Raw genomic sequence first — 20,282 nt, 5'->3', positions numbered from 1 at the left:
GATTTAAAGGTGAGATGGATTAATATAAATTTTATCCATGAACCTTCAGTATGAAACCGAATTTTGATACCACATACCGAACAGTTTTTTTACCTTTAAATATTTAAAAGAAAATACATAGCTTAGCCTAAACATAATCACAATGATTTGAAGTTAATATTTGCATTCTAATCAATGGAATAATATATATTGAAATAAATGTTATCCATAAATCTTCAGTATAAACCAAATTATAATAAAACTAATCCCATTTTTAACATACCGATCAGTTTTTTCACCTTTAAATCTTTAAATAACAAAACATAGCTTAGCTTAAACGGAATCATAATGATTTGAAGCTAATATTTGCATTCTAATCACGGTGATAAAAAATTACGCACAAAATAAAAAAAATGAAGTTTATTTTATGAATGGGCGCCAAGTTCCTCTGTAATACTCCGCTTCCTACTTTAAAGCCCAGTCTTCCGTCCTGTAGGAGCAAGGACAATCCATTCATTAAAAACCTTTTTCCAACTTCCTCTCGTAAGGATGGAATCGTTTCCTGCAGGATGCATCCCACTACTGAGATGGATATGAAAGTACCGGGGGAGGAAGTTTTATAGTTTTTTTTTATTTTATTTGGTATCATCTTACCCCCTAAACGACAGGGGACAACGTTTGTAAAAATGAAATATGCAGATTTAAAAATTAAACGAATAGGTGATCTTTCACAGAACGTTTCACTCGACAAGGGAAATTATTTTGATAGATTTTAATTGAAAGAATATATACATCAAACAGAAATATGATAGAGCTGTTATGTATAGATATTTTTTTTTCATGGAGTAAAAAATAAGAATATTGGAAACATATAGTAGATTGAATTAAATAAATAATTCTAGAAACTGAAGCGGTAAAATTTTACATTATTAAAAAATTCATTTGTTCAAATATATATAAACAGGAAGTAACAGTAGATATGTTTCAAGTATTTTCAAGACTTATGAAAACGGGTGCCTGTTTTTGAGGGCTTGAAACATGCCGACTGTTATTTTCCTATTTATATATTTTTGACGCGAATGAATTTTTTTAAACAAGTACTTATATAGTAGACTCCGTACAGATCACAGATACCAATTTCATTTAAAAAGGGAAAGAAAAAAAAAACCTTTTTGTGGATGAGATAAAGTTTTCTAAGCGAAAGAGATATATACTAATTTAATTTGTTTAGATTTATCAGATTTGACATTAAAAAAAATAAGTAAAACATTCAAATAAAATATTTTATTTTCTTAAAATTTCATTAGCATCTTTAGTTATTTTCAATCAATTTCATAGCATTATGAAATTGGAAATATCAAACAGCTCTTCCATTTTGTTCATTGAATTCAGGCCCCTACTCTGATAATCAAATTAATATTTCTTCTATTAGTTTTTATCCGATTAAGTACTGAAAATAATCTTTTATATACAGCCGTTGTCAAGGGTATTGCCATTTTTACAGCGGAGTTTGAAGTAAAGATCTGTTGGTGTTTAGAGCAGAAAAAAAAATTCTGTTGATTTTGGGGGATAGGCATATGTTTTTCTAAATTTTTATTTAAAAACCAGAGCTTAAAAATATATCTGCAGTAAACTAATCAAATTAAAAACTAACATATCAAGGACTTGTAGCCCTAAAATGATAAGCCACATTTTCAAATTGTACAGACGAGTGCTTTTTCGTGTATTTCTGCGTATCGTATTATCCAGAGGAAATTCGGAAAACGTCCAAAACCCCTACCTAGAAACAATACCGAGAAATAGTTGGCTGTAAAAATGTCAACCTTGAATGAATTTAGACTGCGGCTTGTCAATATATTGTACAAAACCTTTAAATAACTTGTATACAGATCTTTTATGAAAGATGTGGGACGATTACGTACAAGGAAATGAAAAAATAAAAAAATATTTTTTTTTAAAACAAAAATTAATTATATACTGTGATAGCAACTGATTTCATAGTTTTAGTTCATTAGCATAATGGCAGGGTGTCGAATAAAGACATTTTAAGTCAACACGTTGAAATATACAATTGTGCCTATGGTTCCTCCTTGTTTTATCCATGCTAACAATTTAATTAACAGTTTTAAAATAGTACATTAAAAAAATTATAGTAGGATGAAAAGACTCTGATAAGTCAATATCATGTAGAAAAATAGTTAAATGTATAAATAAAATAATTATCAAATGCAAGAGAAGCAAATATATATAAGGTAGAAAACTAAAAAGTTATAAACCATTTTGTGAAGAAAGAAAAATAACACTTCCGATTTTATCTTTAATGTAGAAATCAAGTGTTTATATTGAAAGTTTAGTAATTGCAGCGGAAAAGGATAGTAGAAATAGATATCCTTCCATTGCTTAATGAACATCCGGATTCCAAATAGTACGACTTGAATTTACTTATATTTTAATGACTTCAAAGAAATTAAAGTAAATCATTAGTGAAAGTATATTTCAGCTGGGGAAATATACACAGATAAGAATGGTACTAGCAACAATACTTAAGGTAGAGTCTAAAAAAATATTTCGACTTTTGCTTCACTATATTAATTTCCTCAATTAGATTCAATTAAAAAGAAATAAATCACATTTTTTTACTAAATTTCGAAATGAAACTACCAAATTGTATCGATATATAGTTGATTGAATTATTTCTTTTTTTAATAAGAAGCTAATCTAAAAACTGTCCTTAAAGACCCGATAAGTCAGGGGAAATGGAATTAATTCGAATTCGGCGGTACCTAAAATTCAATTAATTTTCTAACAAACATTTGCCTTGTAAGAGTCAATATTCAATTCTTATAACAAACTTAATAGAGCGTTTATTTTATTTAAGAGAAATATTTATTTAAGGAAATATAAGCGTTTTGTAATATATGCGTTCAAGAATAAGGCATAACTGAAAAATTAATAAATAAAATTTCTGCTATTTGTAACAAAAATCGGGGAAGTTCGTTAAAATCAACCTGGAATAAACAGTTTTTTTTTAATTAGTTAATTAATTTTTTTTCGAGTGATTGTGGCTACCTTGGCCCAAAATACGTGTTCTTTGTTCGCCAAGGTGGCTACAAAGAGTTGGGGAATAGTACCAATTATCGTAGTTTTGCAGAAAGCAAAAGCAACGTTTAAAAAAGACATAAGTAAGTGGCAAAGAAGTCTTTTATTACATATGTACGTTATTGTAATTTCATGTAATTGAATCTAAGTAAAGCATCAAAGGTTCAATTTTGTGATTTGTTTAAGCTTCTTTCAATTACAACCCAATAATGATTCTCCCCCACTAACGTGCTTGACTGATTGTTTTTAAAGATATTATACTATATTTTTGATGAGAAAAAAGACCTTTAAGCTCATTAAACTTTAACACTTTTCGATGATTTTCGGGTATTTTTTATAAAGTTATCTGAAAATTTCCTTGTTCTTCTCCATATAAAAGATGTCAATTATATTATAAATATCATCTCTCGATTACAAAACGCTTTCAAAATAAATAAATAAAAATGTTAGATGTTTACTTTTTAAACCCCTTAAATTAAAGGGCACTTATTCAATTTTTAATAGTAATATAGCAATTAAAATTACTCTGAACCAAAAGTTATCTAACTAAATCAAGAATTCGAAATATGTATAAGAGTCTGGCAAGGAATTTTGAAGATCGAATCTAATGCAGTCTATTGAATTATTAATAGACAAACAAATTTTCTACAAGTGCTTGATTTATTTTTTTAATAATATCTGCTTTTCTTCAAACATACAAACAAAAACTATTTAAATAGTAACAGGATAGAACAAAATAGTGGGTGAAATGTTGCACGCATAAGTTTCACAATTTACCAAGCAAACTACATCAAGAAATCGAAATATGTGTAAGAGTCACGCGAGAAATCACTCGCTAATAACCTCCATAAATATCAAGGACTTATGAAGATCAAACCTAATATACGCTATAGATTATTAATAGATATTTATTAATAGATACACAGATTATCTACAACTTAAATGATTGCCCGGTTAAGTTTCACAATTCATCAAATTAACTAAATCAAGCATTCGAAACAAGTCCTACAGGAGTCACACGAGTAAACACTCGTTAATATCTCCTTAACTATCAAGGACTTCTGAAGATCAAACCTAATGTAACCAATTGAATAATTAGTTAATAAATAGATTCTTCACAACTTAAGCTCATGATCTGTTTTGCAACAGTCGAAGTTATTAAAATCTGTCATTTCTTAAAACATAAAAACAAGAACAAGAGTTTATATTAACAGTAAAAGTATGGACAGAGAACAAAATGGTGGGTGAAATGTTGCGCGGATAAGTTTCATAGAAAGGATCAGAAACAATAATTGCAGTTAACAAGCGGAACGTCCAGGGCCATTGTTCTGTAAACCAGCAACGCCTGGTTGTTCTTTTCTTTTAGCTAAGGCAAGAGGAAGTTGTGAGCTAACATATTGATATGTCCCGTTTAGAAAAAGAAACATACTGGAAAATTACGGGGAATGGAAAGAAAGGTATACGGCTTATACTTAATAGAGAATTTTATAACTTGGTATGGTAACAGATCTTTTTACTATAGAAATCCAAAGTAAAAATGTTTGATTTTAAAGCAAATACTTAAATTTGGTTTTTCATATTGTTGATTGCTTTATTTTTCATAGAAGAAAATCGTTTGAACAAAGCACTGGTTCATTCAAAATGCAATTCGAAAAAAGAATTTTTTGGATTTCTGATTAACTATTTTTTGGGCGGGGGGGGGGGGAGGAAAATTATTAAGCCCAGCAATATTAGGAAATCACGAATAAATGATAGTTTCAAAAGATTTTAAACAAATGAAATATACATGCAAAGTACTTATTCTAATTTTAATAAACAATACTTTTTCCAAAGGTGCCTTTTATTTTTTACTTCAAAGTGCTCTTTAGTATTGTTTTCAAGTAGATACTTTCAAATTTCTAGAATTTTCAGTTGGCAACAGCATAATCATAGAAATCTCTTATTGACTGACTACATTGAAATCAAAACAATTAAAAAAATGAACAATTAAAAAAAATTATTTATCGCTTCGGAAGCCTTTCATATAAACGAATTAAAATTTTAAACTTAATTGCACATAAACTACTCTGAACATGTTTGGTCCGAGAAAAGCAAGGTGACTTATACGGTTACCAAGGCATCACACAACAAACCTTGCACGCGAGACCTTATACGTGCGGACCAGAAAGTAATACAAATGGCTTAAGCCAACGTGTTTAATCATAACTTAAAAAAACATCACTTACTCAGAATTAGTAATAGAAAATGGAAGGGGGAAAATTCTGACTAACAAAGTAATTGCAATTTTAGAAACGGTTACTTTTTAATGTCGATGTCCCTCCTTTTTTTATTGCATGAACAATTTCAGATATAATATAAAAATTTATTTATTCATCGTTTTACTTTTTCCATCGTGTTAATAAGAAATTTTAATTGAATGAAACTTCTTTTTTGGAATAATAGTTTGTTCTAAGCACTTAATAATTTACCCCATGCTAATTCTAGTTTTAAAAAAAACTGTTGAACGCTAATTTAGTTTATGTAACTAAAATATTGTATTCTTCCACAGAATGTTTATTATTATCAACTAAACTTACCAACTATAATTAAGCTTAATCATTTAAGCATTAAGATATAAACTCGATATGTAATAAGCTTTATAAAAACAATCTAATTAAAATTAGTCCAACAAACAAAAGAAAATACGGAAATTCAGTCCATTAATTATTAAATTACCCTTTCCATGAATCTTCATTTGGATAATTAACGTCATATAATTGAACTCTAGAGGGCAAAAATAATCATAATGAGCAAAAATATAGCAGTTAATTTTCCAAAAAGCTTAAAGATTAGTTCTGCCAATTAAATTCTGTGGATTCAGTTCACGGACTAGCTAACACAGGGAAATGAAAATACTCGCAAGTTCCGATACGCAATTGTGAACATTAAAAAAGAAAAGGGCACAAAAGATGTTAGCATGTTTAACTTGCTTTTCTTTTCTCCAGAGTTTCTAAAACTGGCTTCGATAATTCTTGAGTAACTTCATCTAAGTTTGTTTGGGAAATCGGTTGACCAGCAGACGAAACTGCCTAAAAAGTGGGTTAGCTATTCATAACTTCGAAAAATAGCCGAAGCGGAAAGTTAGGATATTGAATGGCTATGCAATTCCCAACGGAAAAATGTCGATGTGTGATGACCTAAAATGAAATACGTCACGGGAATATTAATTAGTTATTTACTATTAGGATTTCATATTTTGGCATTCATGCTTTAATTACTGATTTAGGGACAGAAGCGATTAGGGTAGTTGAGGAATTTAGAATAAGAACAATTTTCTCAAAGCAATATCTTTACGTATGCATTTAGCGAAATGTTCCATCAATAAAAAACAAAAACTGATTCACACCATATCACGAACAAATTATTCTGAAACCTTTTTGAAATAGTTTTAAATAAATAAAAATAAAATAGTATTAAATATTGATAAAAATAATATTAGTAATTAAATAATTTTGTTTATAGAGTCAGTTAATTTAATCTCTAAATACTACGCATTGCATTACTTATGCGAGCCTTAGCCTTAAAAATAGCTTGATGCAAAAAATTTCTTTAATGTTTTTATTCATAACCTTCCATTTTTTCTATACGAAAAAAGTTCAAAATTATTTTTTAAATTTTGCCCAAGAAAAATAATTGCTGGTAGAATATGCAACTCAAAAATCATTTCGATTTGCCCAATTTTTTCTTTAACAAAAATTTAAATTTGTAAATTTGGAGAAAAAATATCATGGCCACTTACAGTATCATTAAAAAAATTTTTTTTTGATTCCTCAGTTATAAAATTCTAACTAATACGCGGCAACAAGAATTTTTGGTTTATAGACTATTCTAGAATGAATATATATATATAAATACATGCCAAATAAAAAAAATCTAGTTTTAAATCTTTTTTTAAGAAATTTTTTTTTCCTTTTTATCAACCATTAAGGATAAAAAATCTCACTTAAAAATTTTATTTTCCTAAACAACAAAAAAATAAATTTAATCTGTCCCATAAAATCAATTGTTCAAACAGAACATGATATATATAATATCATGAGGTTGAGAAATACCTGCGCATACTAGCATTTCACAAAACAAGTAAAACAAAACAATCCATCAAATAACAACACAAGTACCCGGTTTCGAGGTAAATGCAATGTTAAGATCAAGGTCACGAAAAATATTTTTTTTCCATCCCACGTGAGTTATTTTTATATGTGTCGACTTTTACTCAAGCTGCAACTACCATTTAAATAAACAAATTAAACCTATCCGAATGTAGAAATGCTTAAATAACATTCTAAATTGATAAAATTCATAGCAGGATTCAATTCAAAGAATTTTATTTTCTATCGGATAAATTTTAATTAAAAAAATTAATGAAATTGTTGAGCAAGGATATAATGAACTATAGTTAAACACTTTAAAATAAAGATCAATTTATTTAACCTTGTTTTATTTTCAGGGTCTATTTAGCAAAGAAAATATTATTAACAAGCACATTTAATTTATTAATAATTTTAACACACTAGATGTTGATGCGATGGTTGTGCATAGTTCGGAAAAAGGACCACCTTTGGAAACTTTTTATCGAATAATCGGATTTTAACATATTTTTAAAAAAAATATTTTACACTTAATTTGTATGTTAAATTGTTTGCTTGTAATTGTTTTTAAAAAAATTCAATTGATTAAAATTCGTATTTTCTTTAAAAATCATTTGATTTAAATTCGAATTTTTTAAAAAAAAATTATTTAAACCATGTCAACCCTGCAAATCATAAAATTTTAATCGAAAAAAGTAAAAAAAAGAAAAAAAAGAGGAAGACAGCCACAGTTACGTGACTATAGTCGAAAGCCGTAAATCAACTTTGTTTTTAGAGTTAAAAACTGTTCTTAAAGAACATAAAAATAAATCTTCATTTCCCCAAAGGGAAATATCTATCTCAACATAACTCAAACTCGGTCGTCCCCGTTGCAAAAAGATGTAACATTATTGAACGACAATATTAACGTCACGGACGAGAGTTAGATATTGAAGCGGGGGAGGCCGCATCTTTCACCAAAATGTCAAGGTAAATTCCTCTGCGCCTCCAAAAAAGATTATTGATCTTTTCAATGCTTCACCCATTTAAGTTATTTATTACATGACTCCATTTTATTCATCTTACTGCACTAGTTTATTTCAGTTTTCCTTTTCCCCCTTTAAATTTTTAGCGTAAAGCTATTTCCTGGGGGAATTCCGGTAAAGCACTAGCTATAAAAGTCCACTGAAATGCGAATATAATAAGTGCTTGAAAGCGCCTAGTGGTAAAGATGTAAGAATAATTGGAGTATGATTTAGTTTTTTAAGAGACAAAAAAAATAAATCTATGCATAACTTTAATATTTATTCCCAATATTTATATGTCTACTTATAGAGTGCAGAATATGCCAGGCTGCACGAACGAGGATCAGGGGAAATTCAGGCAACCCTGGGGAAATTTTTTTGGTTAAATTAGATTTTTTAAAAAATGTTGAAAACTTTTTTATGGTAATAACAAATGTGTCACTTTACAAAATTATTAGTATTTCCACATACTTTGCTTTCTATCATTTCGAATAAATGTGCCTCTACTTTCTAAAATTATTTTGAAACAGTAACTAAATAAAAATTCGGGTGAAATTTTAAACCAATATTATTCAAATCATGATGAGTAGTTTTAAAAAGTAATTTTAATATAAAACTTTTTCTTCTTTTGGGTTAAAAGAGTTTACCAGACGCATTTTTTAAAAAAAATTAAATGTTAAAATTTTTTAAAAAAAAAATACTAATTTTGCCAAGCTTTTAAAATTTTCAATTCGTATAATGCGTTTTTATTAGACCAGTCAACAAGTAACGACAATAAATAACGATTTCAACAATTTAAAACTATTCTTACAAGTCGGAGTCAGCTAACCATTAGTTTTTAATGCAGACAAACGGTAACACGGATCTTGCGTTAGCTAATCGAGTATTTGACAATTTAAACAAGCATTCCATACGCGTAGTTGTTTGACTACTTTTGTAACACTTATTGGATAAACATTCCAAAAATAACTATTTCAAATCAAGTGTTGATTTTTCAAGACCATGCATCAAAAGCTTAAGTCAACAATAAGAATTACTAATCTGGTTTTGATGAAAATTTTATTTATTTAAACTTTTAAAATAAATACTTTGTAATCTATTCCTTTTACTGCATCAACATTATGAATTTTAACCTCTCGTTAGTCCTTTAAAAACGCATAGTAAAAGTCAATTATTACTCATCAAATTTCTAATACTAACATATTTTTTTATGAATATTAAAAGCGTTATAGAGAAAAAAATATTTCCTATTTTAGGTACATTGATTGAAAATTTCAAGGTTATTTTAATTTTTTACTGGCGTTGAACAGCCGACCGCATTCTGAGCTTAGGACCATCAATGTTCAACTCCGTACTCTTGTAATTTTGAACACAACCCAGAAAACAAGGGAACTCCTGGATCAAGCATTGGGATCTAGTCTTGTTGGAGGACTTTTTGATGGAACTAACCCGCATTTGTGTTAGATAGAGAGAAAAACCACGAAAACTTCCCAAGGTTAGCACGATGGGAAGGGGATTTCTAACCAACTAGGATATTTAATGTCAGCACTGTAGTCTATGCGAGCCTTGTGCGTAAGAACCCAGGGACGAGCGCTTTATCCCTTGAGCCCCCAACGGCGCCAGATTTTTTTAATTGTATATTTTGCTCCCCCCCTCCCCAAAATGATTGTTTTTAATATTTTTTTTTAAATTGTAATAAAAAATTTAAAGGATAATTCCTTTGGGTTTGGGAACTGATTATGGAATAAATTCAAGTAAATAAAAGTTCAACAAATATTAAAAAGACCGAAGAAATCTTTTTCATTGAGTTCAGTAGAGACAGCAAGGACAGACTAGTATGTATCTCATTTACTTTTTTATAAAAAAGAACAAAGCACAAGGTGGACAAATTCCAAAATTGCTTTGGCTTATCGCCATGGCACCCTAAGAAAGCTCCCACTTTCCACAGTAGAAGAAGACACCCACTGACTAATATTTTTGGATTACAACCACAAAGTCACGTTGCTTTGGCAAATATACACATTGAAGTTATATTGAAAGAAGTGTAAACCACAGTATTAGTCTTCTCTTACATCTGGCTACAGTAAACAAATATTTTTTGTTAAAAATATTTTACAAATGTTTCAATTGAGATGAAATGTTTGAAGTTGATTTAATGACTTTTTTTGACATGTATTTGGCTTTTGCTGCCAAGTCAAATTATTCAAATTTTGCTGCCAAGTCAAAGAATTTTTATATATTCATTACTCTAATAATGCAGCGACACAAATCATTTCTGTTTAGATAAACGTTAAATTAATTCATTAGAAAAATAATGTTAGACTATTCTATAAATAGTAATTAAATAATATACCTAAATATAATTTTTAAATTTAAACATTAAGTACCTAGTTTTAATTATGTTAACAAAATCCAAAATTTTAACAGAATCGAACGAAAAGTTTTTGAAAAATGAAAATTTAAAATTGACACTTACAAAATTACCTTTAATAAAAAAGTTTTCGATTCGCCTAAATCTTTCAAAAGAAATGGCGAAATATAGTTTGTTTATAGAAAGAATTCCCCTCACAACAAAATCTAACGCCGTCTGCTTTTATGGAAACAAGAAATTGCGCATTTTAAAAAGGGGAGCTCCTCTCTCCCCTGATTCTCTTTCTCTGGATGACCTGAGGCAAAACCTGTCTTAATATTGACCCTAAATCTCGTAACTATGGCCACCGCCACTTCTCTAGACGAATGGTAAGGGGAGTTCTTTCGATCGACGAACTAGAAACGGTGTTTTTTCTACACTAGGGTGCATTGCAAGCTCTTTACTGTCTATACTTTCGGGATACTGTTTACGATATATTTTGAAAGCATTTAGCTCACAACGTGATCATTGTATTTTGAGACTCTCTTGAGAAGTATTTCTTGTATATATGTATTTGTTACCTGCTCTATTATTGGCATTGAAAAAAGAATCGTCATTTGAAAATAAAAGAATCGTTATAATACACTTCTCACGTTGTTAACAATATACCAACTTCGAAACGTAAACTGAAATGATAATTTGTAAAATGATCTTAAATTCGCTGTTCGAACAATATGCTAACTCTAACGTATGATGGGTTGCGACAAGAATAAACAGAAATAAGCAAATAAAAAAAAGGCCAATTCAGGAAACCAAAAAAGATAGTTTTTTCTAAATCTAGCAACCATGTCACCTTTTTTAATAATACATCTATAAATATTTAAAACAAATTTTCACTTCAAACTCACCAGAATTACTAAACATCATTAATATCTTATGAAATACAGAGGATTTGAGCTCAGAAATTAAATAATTTATTTCTTTTAAAAGCAAATTTTATCTGTTACAAAATATCGCTTTGCAGAATAAGGTGTATTAAACAACTGTATACTTTCTAATAGGAAATGAAGGCATGTCGAGATAGTTGTTGTTACATGACATATTGAAAACAACATCTATACGTAAATAGTTACAATAATATTAATTAAGGTACAAACTGCTATTATAACTTAACTATTGAGAGTATATTCACTAGATGGGCCTCTGCTTGTAATTTGAGAGTCAAGTATTTAAATCCGTAGAAAAAAAAAATAAGACATTCAGAAAAAGTACGATGAATTTCGTAACTTAAAATATCTTCTATACAAAACAAAAGTTATCTTTAATCCGTTAAAATTGTATTTTAACATGCGAAAGTTCGAAATAGATCATAAATTATTAAGACGAAAGTATTAAATTTTATTTTACCTAGTTTATACTTTTTTGTACTTAACTTATTTGTGATCTAAACAATTACACAGAAGGAATTTAAATAAATTTTGGCCACAACCTACGGTATTTATTAAAAAAAATAAAATCAAATGCATATATTTTAAAAAAGTTTAATAAAAATAAATAAAAATACTGAAAGAAAGAGAAGGGGAAAAAGAGGCGCAGCTACTTCAAACAAGATCAAAACAAATCACAATAGAGCTTTATAAGGATTCTTTTGTTAAAAAGGGAAATCTTTGCATAAAAAGAAGCCCATTCAGTTCTTGAAATTTAAACATGATGAATAAGCGGAAGGTTAAAGAAAGGGGAAATAACGAGAATTTCTTTTTATAAAATAGCTAGGTATTATACAGGCAAGAAAAAAAAAATTCCAAATTATTTTACTGCATTGCTCTTAATGAACAAAGGAAAAACACACTACTGGGTTAATTTTAAAAATCCCCTCTGCATAATTTAATCATATAAGGAAAAAATAAAAATTATTAGATTTTAATCATGAGACATGAATATTTTACTATTGGTAAGGGCCCCTGTTGCCTTTAAATCAATATAATTTTATTTATACAATTTTTTTTCCACAGATAACTTAACTAGCACAAAGGAAAATTCTCTGTTATTATTAAAAATTTGGCTTTGTTTTATTTTTCGTAACAGAATTATGATTAACAAGCATTATTCAGGACAACACCACTAGAATTTTTTTTGTAACTGTTATAATATATGAACAGAAATATTTTTGTTCTGTTACAAAATTATAGTCATCTCCTAAACATGTATTGCACAGGAACTCTTTAAAAATAATTATTGACTTTTAAAGATATTTCCAAGAAAATCAAATTATAATAATTTGGCTAGAATTGTACTTTAATTAACTTTCCAAAAATTTAAAATCAAATTTTTAACTGTTTCTAAAATATTGAACTTGTAATGCGTGTACTGTATGTCCAGGATGTACTAGTATTTGAGAGATTTACTCTATTAAGTAACAGTTAATTAACAAAGAATTTTCTATTAAATTCTCTTACAAAAACATTAAAATAAAATAATGCTCTAAATCATATGATTACAATGTCAAAATGAATAAACAAGTTGCATTGCATACAGTATCTAATTTTACAGTACTCATGTACAGTAAAGGACGTGTACAATAAGTTTTGATGATAAACTCATCAATAATCATTTTCCTTAAAAATAACTAATACTTAGTTACGTACAAATGTAATATAAGTATTTGCCATGCAGATATTAAGTCTTCAAAGCATATATCTCTATTAAATCGAGTATATAAAATATTTGATTTCGAACTAGCACATAAAAGATAAAATTAAGCACTAAATTAATTTTTTCAAAAATTGGCCAGCAAGTTACTTAGAAATAAAAAAAAAATTTTTAAGGAGTAAAAACAAATTGGAAACTACAGTTTTTAAAATAGATCTTATTTATTATGGAAATTTAAAAAAAGCCTTTAAACAAGATTTTTTGTCGGAAGTTTCAATATTTTCTCAATTGAATATTTTATTAATATTCTTATTAAAATGCAAAGAACTGTGATTTTTAATATTTAATCAAAATGTAAACAAATATAATCAAGTGAACTTCTGGGCAAATAAAAATCTTGTTTGGAGATGTAAAGCACTCAAAAGTTGACAAAAAGAATTCAGCAACTTAATGTTTTATGAGGATTTCAGAAAAGGAAGAAGAAAAAAAAATCAAATGCAAATAAATAAAATAATCTAAAAGGATATTTATACAATGATCTACAGGCAATGATCAAAACACTACAATAAAACATACAAACAATAAAAACTCATACTATCTTGAGAATGTAGCTCACCCACATAAAAAAAAGAAATTAAATAAAATACCCAAAAGTTTTATTTTACTAAAAAAAAAACAGTAGTATTCACAAAAAGGAGCACCAAGTTCGAAAAATTTTACATTTTGATGCCCGGAAAATAGTAATTAAGTGCCATATTAATTATTGTCTAATAAACTAGTAAAACAAGAACATAATTCATCTCAGTGTACAAAATATTATAACTGAAAGGCACCCCACCCATAATACCTTTTATTCCTCACAGTAGCTACAAAAATTTGGTTCTTACTTATATAGCAGGAAAAATTCTTACTAATCAAGAATTAACAAGTTAATCTAGTTATTTTTAACTAATCAAGTTATTTTAAAAAGTCAATATTTCCAGTATTGTTAGATATTTTGTGACAATTTCATTCATGAATATTTTTAACTAGTAATGCACCTTTCTTTGAGAGAGGCCAAAGAAAAAAAATAATTTTGCATTCTAATCATTACGCAATAAATTCAATTTTTTTGATGTCAATTAACAATATATTAATCATTCTTTCATTTAGGTTTGTTTGATAGGACTCAAATTGGCACCTCTAAACTTTGATTTTAAATGTATAAAATATTTGAGTTTGATTTTTAAAAAAATTATAGAAATTAAATTTAAAAGAAAAAATTAAGTTTTCGCATGCAATTTCTGTGCAGTTTTTACTAATCATTTTTTGGTTGAAAGATGAAGTCTTTAGGCTGTGGCCCATTTTATTAAACAATTGTCTTCAAATTTATTTTAGATTGAGTTAGTTGTTAAGAATAAATTTAAAAATCATTTCTTTAAAAAAACACAAGCAATCTAAATAAACTAAGAACAATTTATTAAATTCAAACTGAAGAATAATAAAAAAATTAATTTTTTTCCCAAGGAACATATTTTGAACAAAATAATCTATCCAAACTACCTTACCTATGTAATTTATACTATGAATATTCTATTATTTAAATAAATAAAAAAATAATATTCATCTGAGAAATTAAAGTATAAATGTCTTAATATTATGTTATACATTTTCTAAAAATATATAACCTATGGGTATAAGGTTTATAATATTCATACAAGTATAAATAGAAGTTTTTCATGTACTAGGACATATTCAATCATTATTTTTAACTGACTCCAGCTCACAATAAATATTTAATTCAAATCACACACCTAATAATTCATTTTATGAATATTCTATGAATAGTTAAAATAATAATAACTTTCATCTCCTAAGAAATTATCCAAAAATCTTTTGGGAGTTAAGTCATAAATTTTTACAACAATGCATGAAATATGGACAAAAAGGTTAAATAAAACTACATCCATACGTGTTTACAAAAGTTTTTCATCTTCTAAAACATATTTAAATATTATTTTTAAATGGCTCACAATGCATGGGTAATTAAATAATTCTAAACAAGAACGATTTATGTATAAATAATCAGGCTTAATTTCCACCTAGTAACTTTCTTTATATCATATTCACTATAATGTTATATTAATTCAATTCAAAAAGCTTAGAAATTTAAACTGATGGAAAAAAATTCATGTCATGATTTATTCAAGCAAGTATAGTTGATTAGAAATAATTAATAATCCTCAAATGAAAGGTAACTAGTTCTTTGCATTTTTAAATATAGATGTTAATAATGTTTACAAGAAATGCTGTCTATTTGATATGTTTTAGAAATCTCACCAGTTTTCTTTGAAAGCACACACAGGTTTTTATAACATAATGAACGACAACTTAGTCATAATTATTCCAAACTAATTTTCATAAGAAAAAAACATTTTAGAAACAAAGTTCTTCCGCCCTCCGGATTGCAAATATTTTTGCTTCCAAGAAATATATAAATTCCAAACAATAATTATTGAAGATCTAAATAGCTAGGTATAATTTTCCTCATTGTAACTACATTCTGTTTTAATATTTTTATAATTAAAGATATAAAAATGTTTATTTTACTTAAATTCGATTTTTTTTTTTTAAAAAAAAGAACAAATTTTGCATGTCATATATCCAAACACATAGTTGATTACTTAGAATAAATCGATTTCTAACAAACAAAATCTAATTAATATTATACATTTTAAAATATAGAAATTAATTCAATAATATTATAATCTTTAAATTTCTAGAAGCTATGTTCTAGCCAGACGATTCCGGCTTCGACGATTGTTAATATTATTGTTTTCAGAAAATGTAAACACATTTAAAAAACAAATCACTCATTATAACTTACCTTGACAACTTTAGTGATAAATTTCTCCACTGTGTAGCAAGACTATTTACTTATTTTTCTTGAACAAAAATAAACACAACAGCACAAATAAAAAATATTCACGAACGTAACACCGTACGGCGAAAAAACTCTATGGAATTCTTAACACAACCGATGCCAGGTCAGCTAGCTACAGATGGTTTTTGCCAACGACCTGAAAATATCATAAAGGCGAAACACAAAATTCTATTGTCGCTCGAATCTGTAGATAATCACATTGTCCCGACGACGATACGAACACATTTTTGATAGTGTCATCAGTTGTTAAGTTTACATAATCGGCATTACAAATGTTTTAAATGTCAGTTAATAATCAAAACGATGGGGGAGGTCGTTTGTTTCATTCAGATGGAAGCGCGCGCCGCTAAAGTTAGTTGACGTGTAGACTGAATAGTAGGGTTGCCACATGTTGAACGAAACACTTTGGAATGGAAGTGGTTGCGATTGAATGGTAGTAAATTATTTGGCGACAAACCAAGACTGAGTTATTCATACTCGTAATTTTGAATATTGATTTATGTTTATGTAAGTGCTTTAAAAAAAGATTTCTTCGGGGAAAGTTTTTCTTTCATAAATGTTGTTTGGATAAGAAAAGTTCTTGGTGTTTTCAACAAAGCAATGCTCAACATGAAAAATCTAGTGTTCAAATATTTCTATATTGAACACTACGCTTTAATTTTTTGGAACTATTCAAATGCATAACTCATACCCAAGTATAATAATTCACACCCAAATTAAGCAAAGTAGCATCTTTTTAATTTTTTTCTAACTTTAAATTTTTGTTTTTTAAGATAATAAAACACATAAAAGCCCTTTCGTGTCAATAAATTAGTAAATTTTGTTAGCTGATTATTTATATTTTGTTAATTAGTTAGCGAAAAAAATGCTATATTTTCGAATAACAAATAATAAGTGTTTGAAATCATGTTGTAATTCACAATTTATAACTTTTTAATGATTTTTTACTTTTTTAACTTTTACACCAGTTTATAGCACAATTTTTTGAAGATTTTTTACAAAGTTAAACATATAACGAATCCTTTTTTTTTCCACATAAATTATTCGGCCGATATATTTTTGAAAGTTTTGTAAAATTTAAAAGGTCTAGATTATTTCTTGAAGTTATTAAGTTTTGAAAGAGTAATTGTTTTTAATACTTTAGAATTAAAAATAATCCACTATTAACCGTTTATATGAAATACATTTAACTAATATATTTTTGTTAAATGCGTTGTGTAAAAAAATTTAAATGATCATTTATAAGATTCATTATTTACACTTCTTTAACAATATTAAACATTTCCTAAAAAATATTTTATGACCATTATTTAAACTTACTACATTTACATTGCTAAAAATTTGAACAACTTGCTTTTAATAATTCTAGTATACCTATTTCATTCGAAAGTACAAGAAATGCTATTCATTTTATATGTAATCGAAATCGTATTGGTTTTCAATTAACCACACTCATTTTCTTGTAAATAAAGTTAACGACAAATGGAGATAAATTATTCCAAATCGATTTTAAAATTAAAAATAAACTAAAGTTAGATACATATTGGCAGAAGGTACAAATTAAAAAAAAAACTTATGGGATTTAAAAGAAACAAATAAATAATTTTCTATTTATCATAATCAGGCACTCGTTTGATAAATATTAAATATAGCATCGATTTTCTATGGTTACGATTACATATTTGCCTCTCTAACATTAACTGCATTGTTACATATTTCAAATTTCATTATGTAAAATGTATTGATATTTTTTCCTCTCATAGCAGTATTTTGATCCATAAATTTAAAATAAATAACTGATAAGTTTCGCTATCTAAGTTTTTAAATTTTAAAATAAAGTTTTGAAATAAGATTGATTTAAAGCATCAATCAAAAATGAATCTTAATTATATTTTAATTCGAATTTCGTGTTAAGACATAATTAAGTACATTTTGAAAAAATAAACAAATAAAAATAAAATAAGCTTTTATTTTTTTCCTCCAAGCTAAAGACAACCAAAAATTTAATTTCATTTAAAAAATCGAACATCGCGATAAAGCGCCAAATAAGTATTACAGCCTAAGCTTGGTAAGTCGCGCGCGCCAATTGGCCAATGGCGCGGTTCTTCTCAGTTACGTCGTTCTGAAAACAAGAGGCAGCTTTGCGATCGCGATTCAATTTATTAGAATTAACACCTGATCAGAGTAAACACCAATTACTCCTAGTGGTGATAAGATGCATATCGGAACTTGGCCGGATATTGAATAGTGTAATGTTAAACAGAAAATTATAAAGGCTCTTGATAATGTTTGTTTAAGGATAAATTTCAAAGAATTGATGTTCCAATGAATGAAGCTAAAAGAAAGAAAATTTTAGTAAAAACTTTGTCTAAGTGGACAAATTTGTCTACTTTATTCATTAATTTTTAATTAAATGCAGTAAGTTTAATTGAAAAGCAGTTAAAGATCTTTAACGAACTCTATTTACTAGTGCATGACAGAAATTAAAAAATAAAAAAACTAAGTAGTTGTTTAATATTACGTCAGAACAGCACAGGGATGAGCGATGCTAACGTAAGACACTAAATTTTCTTTTTCAGAGAAAAATTCCTTGCAAACATTGTGTGTGTATATATTTAAAATATATATTTAAAAATATGGAGAAAACATGGAAAATATAATAAGATTAATGAAAACTGAAGAGGAAAAATTATTAAAATAAAATATTTAAAAAAAAAATATTATTCTATTATTATTTATATTTATTTAAAAAGAATTATTTTATCATATATATATATATATATATATATATATATATATATATATATATATATATATATATATATATATATATATATATATAATATATATATATATATATATATATATATATATATATATATATATATATATATATATATATATATATATATATATATATATATATATATATATATATATACATAAAACCACGCTTGAGATTTGCCTATTTTTTCTGACTAGGTGCAGGTAATACGATTATTCTATAATATATTCTATATTATATTACTCTGTAATTGGTATCTTAAGACGTCTCAATAAATATTCAAGCATTTTTTACCAATTTTGTATTTTTAAATGATCTTTATTTATTATCACTATTATTGATTATCATTGATTATTATTGATTATTGATTATCACTTGCCAAATAACAAGCATCAAAACTCAATGAGATTTTTTTTCTTCCTGGCACATGTTAAATATGTCGGGTCACAAAGTCCTCCCTGTTCCCATAACAAATCAATACCTTTTTTGCTTACTGAATTAGAGATTAACCGTTCTCTGGTTCAGGTCAAAATTGCGATCTGAGAACGAAAGAATGGATGTATGAATGGGTCCGCCCTATAAAAGGGTGTGACGTATTGGTGTGACAGAAGTCGAATTTTGGGCTAAAGATGGCGCCACTAGAAAACAAGAACAATCGCACCCCCTCTGCCTAAACAGGCATACGTCAAGAACAACATGAAAAGCGAACACCAATATGACAACAACAGCCAATAAAATGCTTAATACACGTGAGGCCCAACATAAAAAAATGAAGAAAATTTCATAAAACATTAAGAAGATCAAGCGGGAAAAAAAAGAATAATAAAATTGTTTTCGGATAGTTCAGTTGACTGATTCAAGCAATTTACCAATTTCAATTCAAATTAGTTATCTTTATCAGTAAATACTTACTAAAAAAATTGAAAAATGTGTTTATAAAAAAAAGTTTAAGTCTCCCATGTGTTTTGGACCACAATACTTTACACAAACTCCTCAAGGGTGAAATACACGAAAAACATTATTTGACAGAAGCCAGGTGCCCTGCAGAGGGCCATGTAGTCCATTCCTGTGACAGATAAGAAGAGGTAAACACTGATATTTTTTATTTACTCTTAAAGCAAGACGTTGTTTATTTCAAGATCGTGTTAAGATATGAATGAGATTCGGATTTTTATTTACAAAAGAATATAAAATTGCGTGATAACTAGTGCAATTTTTAACATATTGTGCTGTTTTTATTGACTATTCATATAAATAACAGTGATAAGATTGGATATTTGAAGAGTTAAGTGGATGAAGGTTGAGATTTATTTGAATTCAAGTACATTCGTTTTAAAATTCATACACTGGCAGTAAGAAGTCAAGA

At 27.4% G+C, this 20,282-nt stretch overlaps 1 protein-coding gene across 9 annotated transcripts in view; it reads right to left on the bottom strand.

Moving 5' to 3' along the window:
- LOC107455860 (rap guanine nucleotide exchange factor 2) overlaps positions 1 to 20,282 on the bottom strand; it is a 368,973-nt gene that overhangs the window by 50,206 nt on the left and 298,485 nt on the right. For 2 of the 9 annotated variants that reach the window (XM_087151813.1, XM_087151815.1), the window contains exon 1: positions 16,075 to 16,544. The exons of the other annotated variants lie outside the window; for them this stretch is intronic. The gene's annotated coding sequence lies outside the window, so the exon portion shown is untranslated. Of the gene's footprint in view, positions 1 to 16,074; positions 16,545 to 20,282 lie in introns of those variants that run through there. 9 annotated transcript variants of the gene reach the window in all.

Source organism: Parasteatoda tepidariorum, chromosome 9, assembly GCF_982258835.1.
Source record: "Parasteatoda tepidariorum strain Cologne lab strain chromosome 9, Ptep-v5.0, whole genome shotgun sequence".
NCBI classification, from domain to species: domain Eukaryota; kingdom Metazoa; phylum Arthropoda; class Arachnida; order Araneae; family Theridiidae; genus Parasteatoda; species Parasteatoda tepidariorum.
Note: the sequence above shows the minus strand (reverse complement) of the source record. Positions and strands in the feature narration are given on the sequence as shown.